The sequence below is a fragment of the Schistocerca americana genome, chromosome 9 (assembly GCF_021461395.2).
Source record: "Schistocerca americana isolate TAMUIC-IGC-003095 chromosome 9, iqSchAmer2.1, whole genome shotgun sequence".
Lineage (NCBI taxonomy): Eukaryota > Metazoa > Arthropoda > Insecta > Orthoptera > Acrididae > Schistocerca > Schistocerca americana.
The window spans coordinates 109,044,116-109,056,217 of record NC_060127.1 but is presented as its reverse complement, the minus strand read 5'-3'; positions in this window follow the sequence as shown (position 1 = coordinate 109,056,217).

Genomic DNA, 12,102 nt, shown 5'->3' with positions numbered 1-12,102 from the left:
TCATAATCATCGAAAAATACAAACGAAGTAAAAATACATCTGAAGCTTATTCGAATTGAATATAATGTAAGATACCAAACGCTTTGCTCCTCGATGTCGATTTCTTTCCACGTGCAATCTTTTGCAGCATACAAAAAGAATGTCATGATTACCACGAGAATGAAGAAATATGTTGGTACGGATGGAAGCAAGGGGAGACGCAGTCAACAAATATTCGATTCCTCATGGCATTCATTTCATTTGAGACGTAAGAAGAGTTAAAGTGGGATATTACTTTCGTTAACACGAAAGATATGCCGCACATATTGATAACGAGGAAGTCTGCGTCTTCATACGTTTCCTCATTGAAATCTGTATGCTCTCTTATATACTAAGTAGCCTGATCATTGTTTCAGTAATGTTACCCTCTTGTTTGACCCCGTAACGATGAACAGATTCCAAATGCATGTCTCTGCATGAAAGTAGCTGTTCGAACCCTTCCTGGGTTGCTTTTTGTGTTTTATTGCTTGGAATTCCTGAAGCAGACCACTGTGCCTTCTCCCCTTGTGGGTTAGGTCTCAAAACTAAACCGCTTTTTATCCAATGGCATAATTTATTCAGACAGCATCAGCACAAGACTGTCAAACAAAGCCTTCCATTTACAGTTGCAACACTCTAACCAGCACTGACCGAAGTGTAATCCACGGTCATGGTCCGAAATTAGCAGCTGTCTGCTACTGTGGCAAAGTCCGTACTACACTTTCGATTCCGCAGCACCATTTTATCTGGTAACACTGTGCAGTTGCAGAGTTGTGCCAGCATGTCTGTCCTCACACTGTCAACTTTATGTATCTCACTTCTCCTGTAGCGTTGATCACAAGGAGCAGAAGTAAATGAGTGTATTCTGCATGACGTAACATTCAGTATTCCCTTCTTTCATAGCCACTCTTCATGTGCATCGATACCAAATAGGAATGTGAAAACTCTTGCGAGTGAGAGAATGACAATAACAATCGTAACAAGAACAATCAAATAATGAATAATGTTTATTCCAACGCAGAACGAGAATGGCTTTAAATATAAAAATCTATATCTATATCCATATCTATTGATCTTTGAGTTGGCACAATGCAAATATATTCTTAGCATTTAGTTACTGAATTTAGTTCGGGATGTTTGCAGAGAAAAGGAAAAGTCGGTACTTCTCGCTAGTGTAATATAATGTGAACCAGCAACTACCCTTTCCTTAGAACACGACTCAAGCAGGTCCCCAAGTAGCTTCCGAGCCACTGCTGCATTCTGTTCCCTGACATTGCTCTGACGACGGTTAATGCAGATAGTTCCGATTATGAAATACAAAACGTATTGCAGGTTAGTTCCTAGGATAGTAACATTAAATTTGCGTTGTAGACGGCACATGAACGTGACGACTATCCATATTACTCATCAATATAAAAAGACAATGTTATGGGCATTTAGCAGGATTACTCAACATGAATTCTGAAATTGGTTGACTGACCGCACAGGTGCTAAACGTCGTCAAGAGTATACGATGGCCTAATCGCATTAGGAATATGAAGATCGTCTTCGACAGCTCGCAACTTTCACATTGCTATCTCCACCCTACTCCAGACAGCCCTCGGTGGAGTTGCACTAAGTTGCCGTTGCAATGTAAGGCCTTCAAACCGGCAACAGACCACATATTGAAAAATACAAGCGAGTTCTCTTGCAGCGTAAGCTTATTGTAACTAATCTGAAAATTATTGGACAGGAACATTGGCCTATTCAAAAAAAGCTGTCTAGCAGGTCCTCTAATCGCTCCTTGGTAGAGTCGTTTGACTATTGAAAATGGTTCCAACAAGTCACCACTAGAAAACACTGCTATGTACCGCAATAACTCAAGATGTAAAGTAATACCACGATACTACAAATATCAGGGAACACCTTATCACAGGTAAGACTGTCCTTAAGGCTCGTAAGCTCACATTTATTACAATAAATGACATACCTGAAATGTTACCACTCTCATTATTACGTCAGATTGGTAATGCACGTAGTAAGTTCGTCGTATTCATGATTTCCTCTTCAAAGTAACATACCGTACTTATTATTTAACACAAAATGACATTAAAAATTTAAGTTATTCGCGAGCAGCTAGTTGAGAATATGTATGAACTTCAAATGACACGACGAACCGTCTTGTTCCGCATATGGATTCAAACCCAGCTCATGCAGACTAAGCAAAGATTTCGTTACTGACGGAAACTAACAGTCATTCCTGATTAAGCATACAGAGAGTGATATACCTCGATTTTAGACAGTATCAGTTAGCAAATATCAACTTTAAATTGCATAACGCAAACATGTTTAACAGACGCGAATTCCTACCCATCATCTATTGTCCCTGTTAACGAACTACGAGAGATGTTAAATATTGCTTCTTCGCAAGTAACTTACTTGAAATGCCTCGAGGTAAAGCTTTGTGTTAGACACGGATTCGAACCCAGAACCTAATCGGATTGCTATCGAAGCACAGTCAAATGTGACATATCGGATTTTCGCGGCAGTAGCTAGATGTTTTAACTGAAATGACGAGACGAAACATTAATTTTTTCCTTCCCAGGACTCCTACCCGGCACCTATAGCTGTTATATTCTAGAGAAAACGAACGTTAAATATGGGTTTGTTGCGCCAGCAGTGATATGTGAGCATGTTTGAACTAGAAATAATATGACGAAGAGTTCAGCGCTCACTGGGAATAGAGCCCCACACATATCGTTGTTGACTACACACAAAGAGACGTCAGCTACCGAATTTTTCTCCACCAGCTGCTCAGAATAACATCTTGAACTTACAGTCATCTCGCAAATAGTTCTGTGTCTCACTAGGAGTTAAAAACGTCAGATATCGTTAGTGTTGACAACAAATGAAAATACATTAAAAATCATAGTTCTTATCCACCAGCAGATAGGTGTTCTCATGCTAGAGCTTGATAATACATAATTAAATCTTTAGTGCCGGGCCAGGATTCGATCCCATTCACGCGCAATATGTGGAGATGTTGAGGAATCTGCAGTTTTGAACAAACAACAAATTGTAGCCGAGCAGTATTGTCACGAAGGGATCAAATTCCGCGTTAAGGGCGGTCTGAGTTGCATTCCCAGTTCAGAACCAATCTTATCGACATACAGAAGCTCAGATAAAAGATGGAATAAGTGTCCTGTGACCATACATAGCGTTTGTTTCGTCACTTGAAATAAATAACTAGTATAAGAAAGGTTACTGGTGATAGAGTTTCTACATGTCGCCACTCCAGACTTTATTGTGGTTCAACCTACCGTCTACTTGGTAGAGAAGGAAAATCATCTTTAATGTGAATTTTCAGACCACACTGCCATTACACCTCCTTCACTTGGTGTAGCCAGGAGAGAATGGACTCTGTCTCTCCCTATCTAAAATCATTGACAGAAGTGGGAATCCAACCCAGACCATAGGTATAACAACCTACCATCCGTCCAACAGACCACGAAATCCTCTTCTCTCATTTTTCTATCGTAACGCCGTTGCGCCACACTGGATGAGAATTCTGACACACAGGCGTCCTGTAGTAATTTGCACCATGTTCAGTAAATTCATTTACTTGGTTGACCGAATCACCATGAACTAGCTGCCTCGGCTACCCAGTGCATACATTCCACTCTATATTTTGTAATCACCGAAATAAAATCACGTAACTGCCACCTACACAGAACTGCCAACAGTGTAGGATGCAGAAGTTTAAATAGGAAGTGTTCCTTTCCACTTGAGCTATTCTATTGCGCTATCTGTTTGTAGAAAACGTCGTTAAGTAAAAAAAAAAAGAAATGCTGTAACTGTTTGTCTCTCAGAAGTCAAGACCTGGCCATATGCATAATCTCACAGTGCTGTGGAATCAAAAAGTTCTGGAGGAATAGTTGTCGAGCTCTGGAGCTGTTGTAGCTACGTGTCAGCTAGTAGCGTAGATAAGATGTCGCGAGTTCGAATACATTCAGTGCTACATTTTTTAAAACGCAATTCTGCTGTCTGCTGAAGTTGTCAATCTAATGGAACTTTGAACATACTTCCCTTCACTTCTCAACCCAAAGTAGTTGCATGTGAAAAAAGGGCTAACTACTGTGACATTTTGTTCTGTTCAGGTTTAATACACAGCAGGCAGCAGATGCATCTCGAAGATGTGTAGGGAGAGCGCATCATGCCATAGTATGTCAGAAAAGTATTTTTCTACATTAGCTGTCGTGTGGTAGTGAGTTTTTATTCTACTTCAAACTTTGTTTGACAGCTTTAACTCAGAACAAGTTTTCTACATGCATGTAATCAATAAACTGCACGTGCATTGTCATACAGTCATAGATAACATCAGAGAATTCGCATATATCGTTGATGATTAATTTCTCTCTCATGTTTACTATTGTTTTAACAACACTAAAGGAAACCTTACTAGAATTGTGCACTGTATTATAAGAAATGAAATACAACTAACCACGATAACCTTACGACGAAAGTATGTTTTAATAAAACCGAGTATCTGTACACAAATGTGCCTCTATCGACACGAATTAGTAAAATACTACTCACTTAGATTTTGATTGGGTCTGTGTTTCATTGGTATGCTATGTCGTACTCAAGAGGTATGCAAATGTGGCATTTCATAAACATACACTCCTGGAAATGGAAAAAAGAACACATTGACACCGGTGTGTCAGACCCACCATACTTTCTCCGGACACTGCGAGAGGGCTGTACAAGCAATGATCACACGCACGGCACAGCGGACACACCAGGAACCGCGGTGTTGGCCGTCGAATGGCGCTAGCTGCGCAGCATTTGTGCACCGCCGCCGTCAGTGTCAGCCAGTTTGCCGTGGCATACGGAGCTCCATCGCAGTCTTCAACACTGGTAGCATGCCGCGACAGCGTGAACGTGAACCGTATGTGCAGTTGACGGACTTTGAGCGAGGGCGTATAGTGGGCATGCGGGAGGCCGGGTGGACGTACCGCCAAATTGCTCAACACGTGGGGCGTGAGGTCTCCACAGTACATCGATGTCGTCGCCAGTGGTCGGCGGAAGGTGCACGTGCCCGTCGACGTGGGACCGGACCGCAGCGACGCACGGATGCACGCCAAGACCGTAGGATCCTACACAGTGCCGTAGGGGACCGCACCGCCACTTCCCAGCAAATTAGGGACACTGTTGCTCCTGGGGTATCGGCGAGGACCATTCGCAACCGTCTCCTTGAAGCTGGGCTACGGTCCCGCACACCGTTAGGCCGTCTTCCGCTCACGCCCCAACATCGTGCAGCCCGCCTCCATTGGTGTCGCGACAGGCGTGAATGGAGGGACGAATGGAGACGTGTCGTCTTCAGCGATGAGAGTCGCTTCTGCCTTGGTGCCAATGATGGTCGTATGCGTGTTTGGCGCCGTGCAGGTGAGCGCCACAATCAGGACTGCATACGACCGAGGCACACAGGGCCAACACCCGTCATCATGGTGTGGGGAGCGATCTCCTACACTGGCCGTACACCACTGGTGATCGTCGAGGGGACACTGAATAGTGCACGGTACATCCAAACCGTCATCGAACCCATCGTTCTACCATTCCTAGACCGGCAAGGGAACTTGCTGTTCCAACAGGACAATGCACGTCCGCATGTATCCCGTGCCACCCAACGTGCTCTAGAAGGTGTAAGTCAACTACCCTGGCCAGCAAGATCTCCGGATCTGTCCCCCATTGAGCATGTTTGGGACTCACGCGGTCTGCACGTCCAGCACGAACGCTGGTCCAACTGCGGCGCCAGGTGGAAATGGCATGGCAAGCCGTTCCACAGGACTACATCCAGCATCTCTACGATCGTCTCCATGGGAGAATAGCAGCCTGCATTGCTGCGAAAGGTGGATATACACTGTACTAGTGCCGACATTGTGCATGCTCTGTTGCCTGTGTCTATGTGCCTGTGGTTCTGTCAGTGTGATCATGTGATGTATCTGACCCCAGGAATGTGTCAATAAAGTTTCCCCTTCCTGGGACAATGAATTCACGGTGTTCTTATTTCAATTTCCAGGAGTGTAGTTACGTATTCCTAGAAACCCAAAATTCGCTTGTCAGCAGCGGAAAGAGGCGTTGCCTGTTGTGCAGCATTGTAAGTTTTTCAACATTGCACTATGAGCCGAAAGTATTTTCTTGCGATTTCCTTACTGATGTTTGATCCGACTCCTTGTAGCTCTTTCACAGAAGGGATAAAAACGTTTCAGTCAGTGAGACTGGAACTGCAAACCATAACAGACGCTTTTTCACAGGTCAGCATGTTACCACAGAGCTGGCGAAGAGGTATGGGTCTGAGCGTCCTCTTACGACGGCAATAGTGCCTAGAACTCGTAAACCGCTATTTAAATGTCGAGATTAGTTGCGATTTCCACCTGCAACGACTTTCCTGGGCTGAAAACCGTAAATTTACAATCTTTTGTTACCCTTCAAGCGATAATAACTCAGATTATTCAATGGAAATGACAGGTAAAATCAAGTGAACTTTGAGGCTTAATTCCGTGCACACCAGAAAGTAACTCGTCGATCACAGAAATGCCAAACATACGTTGCCTTGTTGCCAAATCTCAGTTATAGTACCAGCAGGAAGAAGACGAACCGATGTGATCCTACAGCGGGCTGGGAAGTGACCATATCTGGTGTCTCCAAGTCGCGGCTGCTACGGCCTGGAATACGTAATGCGTCTGACACGCTAACTGTAACTAGGTTTAGGGACTGGAGCGTGGTTACTAATAATACTCAGAACTGACTGCAAACTATGCATCATAAATCAGTAACTCTCATTGTTGTTTTTATATTTCTTTAGTAAGTGTACTCAAAACTAAGAAACTCATTCACAGGCGTTTTCGTGCCTCGCCGATAGTCGAGCACAACAAACAAATAAAAATAAAAAAGAATGTTTATATGTGTGTGTGTGTGTGTGTGTGTGTGTGTGTGTGTGTGTGTGTGAGAGAGAGAGAGAGAGAGAGAGATAAAAAAGAATGAGAGTGTAAAAAATTGTTGTAAAGAAATTGAATCATGGTATTTAAAGAAATCTTTCATTGTAATGACACGTTCCATATCATTACGAAATGTCGTATTCATGATCTATGGAACAAGAAGTAATCTAATGTAATATAATCTAATCTAAATACATAATATTGATGACTAGCCATAAAGAGTCATGAATTACCGAAATTGTTACCAATACCAGTAACCAAATCTAAACTTGAAAATAAAAGACGACAAGTTTTGTAATAAACCGTGACTCCTATCAAGACCCTTTCGTCCCTGTTATCTAACCACGAAAGATGTCTGATATACCTCCATTCTGAAGCAACGGAGTGTGCATGAATTTAAAGATGAAGTGCATGATGTGACGTTCTGTGACGGAGATACAAACCCAACACGTAATCGGATTGTTAACTAAGAAAAATCAAATGTTACGTATCGGTTTTTCTTACGAGCCACTAGGTGTCTGAATCTAAAATAAGGATACAAACTTCTGTGCCTAAGATACAATCGAACTGCACACCTACCGCGCATCCACGAACGTAGCTTAAGTATCAGTTTCTTACTCACGAGCAGTAAGATGCGTGCGTGTTTGACCAGAAATAACGACACCTATTGCGATTGTTGGCAACACATGAACAGACATTAAAAATGCGCGTTAATTTTCACTAGCAGGTGGGTGTGCACTTGATAGAGCTGGAAATGAAATTATGAATATTTTTGTGCTGGATCAGGATTCGGACCCACATATTTACCTTTGGAGGAGACCTAGAGAAGACTGCAGTCTTGGGAAAAGGAACGAAATGATTGAACTATACTGTTCCGAGAGATTCAGATCCTCGAAAGAGGAGATACGAATGCGAATCACAGTCCAGCACCAAATTTTTCAACGTCTCTAGTTCAATCAAGTACAAGTAAACTAAGAGCCCTGTCCCTTTAAATGGCTATCGGTTCATCAAATAAAATAAAATTTGCTAATGTAAGTAAGCTTGCTGACGACTGTATTTCTGTTTACCATGACTTCCGCTGTGTCATTTCCCAACGTAAACTGGCTCTCCCCAGTTGGTAAAGAAGGAACGTGATGCTTAATGCTGATTCTGGATTATAACGTCTTTCTCTTGAGGTTACCAGAGGTAAAATAAATCTGTTTGTGCCTCTTAAAAGCAAATGCCTGAACCCACGAATTGCACCTGTGATAGTTCGTTCCACCAGACCATTGTGGCCACATTTCCCAGCCCCTGGAGTGTGCTGTAACGGATGATGTGCTTAGCTTACAAAATTAATCACGGTGGAAAAAATGCGAGCCTATTATATGGTTAAGTAGAAGCAAGCTTCTGACGCAGAGATTATGCTATTCTCATGTCAGCAGGATGTAAAGACTCTTCTATGCATCATAGGCTGGATGTGAAGCCATTTTGATTTTACACAAATTCAGCAAATTTCTTAGTTCGAGAAAATCCACTGTGGAGTGTGAAGTTGCCGGATAATTCGATTATTACTGTTATTGTTACTATCATTTAATTCATACCGCTGCTGGAACACGACCGTAGTCTTGAGGTAAAACGCGAGACCAGCTAATATGACGTCTGGCGACCGAAAGCACATATCGACAAAATTTTTATCGCCCCTTTCCTCTCGGTGCTGAAGCTATGAGTGTAATTCAAGCGAATCTACTATATAATATTATCTGGTCTCGCGTTTTACCTCAAGACTACGGTCGTAGTGAAGAGTAATGTACTAAGACTGGAGTCAAGACTTCCTCTGGGAAGTGCCGCAGTCTACATGTTGCCAGATCGAGCATGTTGCCAGACATAGAATTCTGAGAGGAGCACGACTATATTGTCCACCTTACGTGAAGGACTCGGCGGTCAATTTTTTGGTCTAAGACTGTATCTACAACACATATTGCATGCTGAAGACCCAGAAGAATTAAAAAAACAAAAGTAGTTTATGAGAGCAACGCTAACCATAGCGTTCGAAGTATTCATAGTATTGTATACGTGTGTGTAAACGCCTTCCAATGACCACTCAAGGAAGACAAGGATACACAGTCTAGCTTCAATATTATAAATACGCCTCAGTTTGCGGATGAGCTCAGACTTAGGTTGATAATAATTTTGAATATTTAGCAGCACTGTACCAATTGGTTTTAAACTCGTTTTCAACCAATGATTCCCATAGCTACAGGAACACTACTTGTGATACCTCTTAGACAAAATACTTAAGCAGTGTTATCAGACGAAAAGATCAACCTGACACAAACTGTGGGAAGTTTGTTTCACAACCTTCGTACCTGGATAATGAGCTTTTTCCTATTTGAGATATCTGTGAACGTTGCTCCTTAAGACGACTTAAGCAGAAACTAAATTCCCTCAGCTTCGATAATGTTTAAAGAAATCGTCTTTGATTTGTGAATTGTTTACCGGCCGCACTCTGCCGTATTTCGCCGGTTGGAAGGCAAAAGCTTACTAACAAATTTCAGACAGAAATTACTGTTACAGTGTACTTATGGAGCCAAATGAGTGGATTGCGTATTTTCCGGTGAGAAAGAACACTGGCAAACAGTCTTCGCTACATGAGGTTATTTAAACTGGTGTCACTCTGAGCTAGAATTTATGGTCAGGTCAAAGTTTCGGATGCGAGTTTTGCAACTGTGAAATACTTTCCTACATTATAGAAGCGAATATTAAATTTGAACTAATATTGCGAAAATTTTGAACTTGCACAGCTTAGAATGAAAATACTTCCGTTTATTTCAAAGGGAAACAATAGATTTTCTAAAACATTGTCTGTCATACACAACTTGAAACAGGTCATGTCGACCAAATCATGTGGAAGAACTGACAGCGACTTATATCGGAAGGCAGTAAGATCTCTTGCCTTTTGGTTTGTCAGTACTCGATAGCCATTTCTAGGTGCAAGTAAATGACGAAAGGCAGCGCGTTTTTGCCATCAAGTAACATCTTCGTCAATTACTTTAGTTTTAATGTAATCTAAGAGTAATTGCTGATGTTTGATATTTACATGAAAAGGATTCCGTAGACAGGGAAAGAACCTGTTCTTGGGAAACTACTTCTATAGTAACCAAAAGGCATTAAATGATCTTCAAGCACTTGTGTTCCAGCAGCGGCATGAATTAAATGATAGTAATAATAACAGTAATAATCGAATTATCCGGCAACTTCACACTTCACAGTGGATTTTCTCGAACTAAGAAATTTGCTGAATTTGTGGAAAATCAAAAAGGGCTTCACATCCAGCCTATGATGCCTAGAAGAGTCTTTACATCCTGCTGACATGAGAATAGCATAATCTCTGCGTCAGAAGCATGCTTCTACTTAACCATTTAACAGACTCGCATTTTTTCCACCGTGATTAATTTTGTAAGCTAAGCACATCATCCGTTACAGCATTCGTGGGTTCATGCATTTGCTATTAAGAGGCACAAACAGATTTATTTTACCTCTGGTAACCTCAAGAGAAAGACGTTATAATCCAGAATCAGCATTAAGCATCACGTTCCTTCTTTACCAACTGGGCAGAGCCAGTTTACGTTGGGAAATGACACAGCGGAAGTCATGGTAAACAGAAATACAGTCGCCAGCAAGCTTACTTACATTAGCAAATTTTATTTTATTTGATGAACCGATAGCCATTTAAAGGGACAGGGCTCTTAGTTTACTTGTACTTGATTGAACTAGAGACGTTGAAAAATTTGGTGTTGGACTGTGATTCGCATTCGTATCTCCTCTTTCGAGGATCTGAATCTCTCGGAACAGTATAGTTCAATCATTTCGTTCCTTTTCCCAAGACTGCAGTCTTCTCTAGGTCTCCTCCAAAGGCAAATATGTGGGTCCGAATCCTGATCCAGTACAAAAATATTCATAATTTCATTTCCAGCTCTATCAAGTGCACACCCACCTGCTAGTGAAAATTAACGCGCATTTTTAATGTCTGCTCATGTGTTGCCAACAATCGCAATAGGTGTCGTTATTTCTGGTCAAACACGCACACATCTTACTGCTCGTGAGTAAGAAACTGATACTTAAGCTACCTTCGTGGATGCACGGTAGGTGTGCAGTTCGATTGTATCTTAGGCACAGAAGTTTGTATCCTTATTTTAGATTCAGACACCTAGCGGCTCGTAAGAAAAACCGATACGTAACATTTGATTTTTCTTAGTTAACAATCCGATTACGTGTTGGGTTTGTATCTCCGTCACAGAACGTCACATCATGCACTTCATCTTTAAATTCATGCACACTCCGTTGCTTCAGAATGGAGGTATATCAGACATCTTTCGTGGTTAGATAACAGGGACGAAAGGGTCTTGATAGGAGTCACGGTTTATTACAAAACTTGTCGTCTTTTATTTTCAAGTTTAGATTTGGTTACTGGTATTGGTAACAATTTCGGTAATTCATGACTCTTTATGGCTAGTCATCAATATTATGTATTTAGATTAGATTATATTACATTAGATTACTTCTTGTTCCATAGATCATGAATACGACATTTCGTAATGATATGGAACGTGTCATTACAATGAAAGATTTCTTTAAATACCATGATTCAATTTCTTTACAACAATTTTTTACACTCTCATTCTTTTTTATCTCTCTCTCTCTCTCTCTCTCTCTCTCTCACACACACACACACACACACACACACACACACACACACACACACACATATAAACATTCTTTTTTATTTTTATTTGTTTGTTGTGCTCGACTATCGGCGAGGCACGAAAACGCCTGTGAATGAGTTTCTTAGTTTTGAGTACACTTACTAAAGAAATATAAAAACAACAATGAGAGTTACTGATTTATGATGCATAGTTTGCAGTCAGTTCTGAGTATTATTAGTAACCACGCTCCAGTCCCTAAACCTAGTTACAGTAAGCGTGTCAGACGCATTACGTATTCCAGGCCGTAGCAGCCGCGACTTGGAGACACCAGCTATGGTCACTTCCCAGCCCGCTGTAGGATCACATCGGTTCGTCTTCTTCCTGCTGGTACTATAACTGAGATTTGGCAACAAGGCAACGTATGT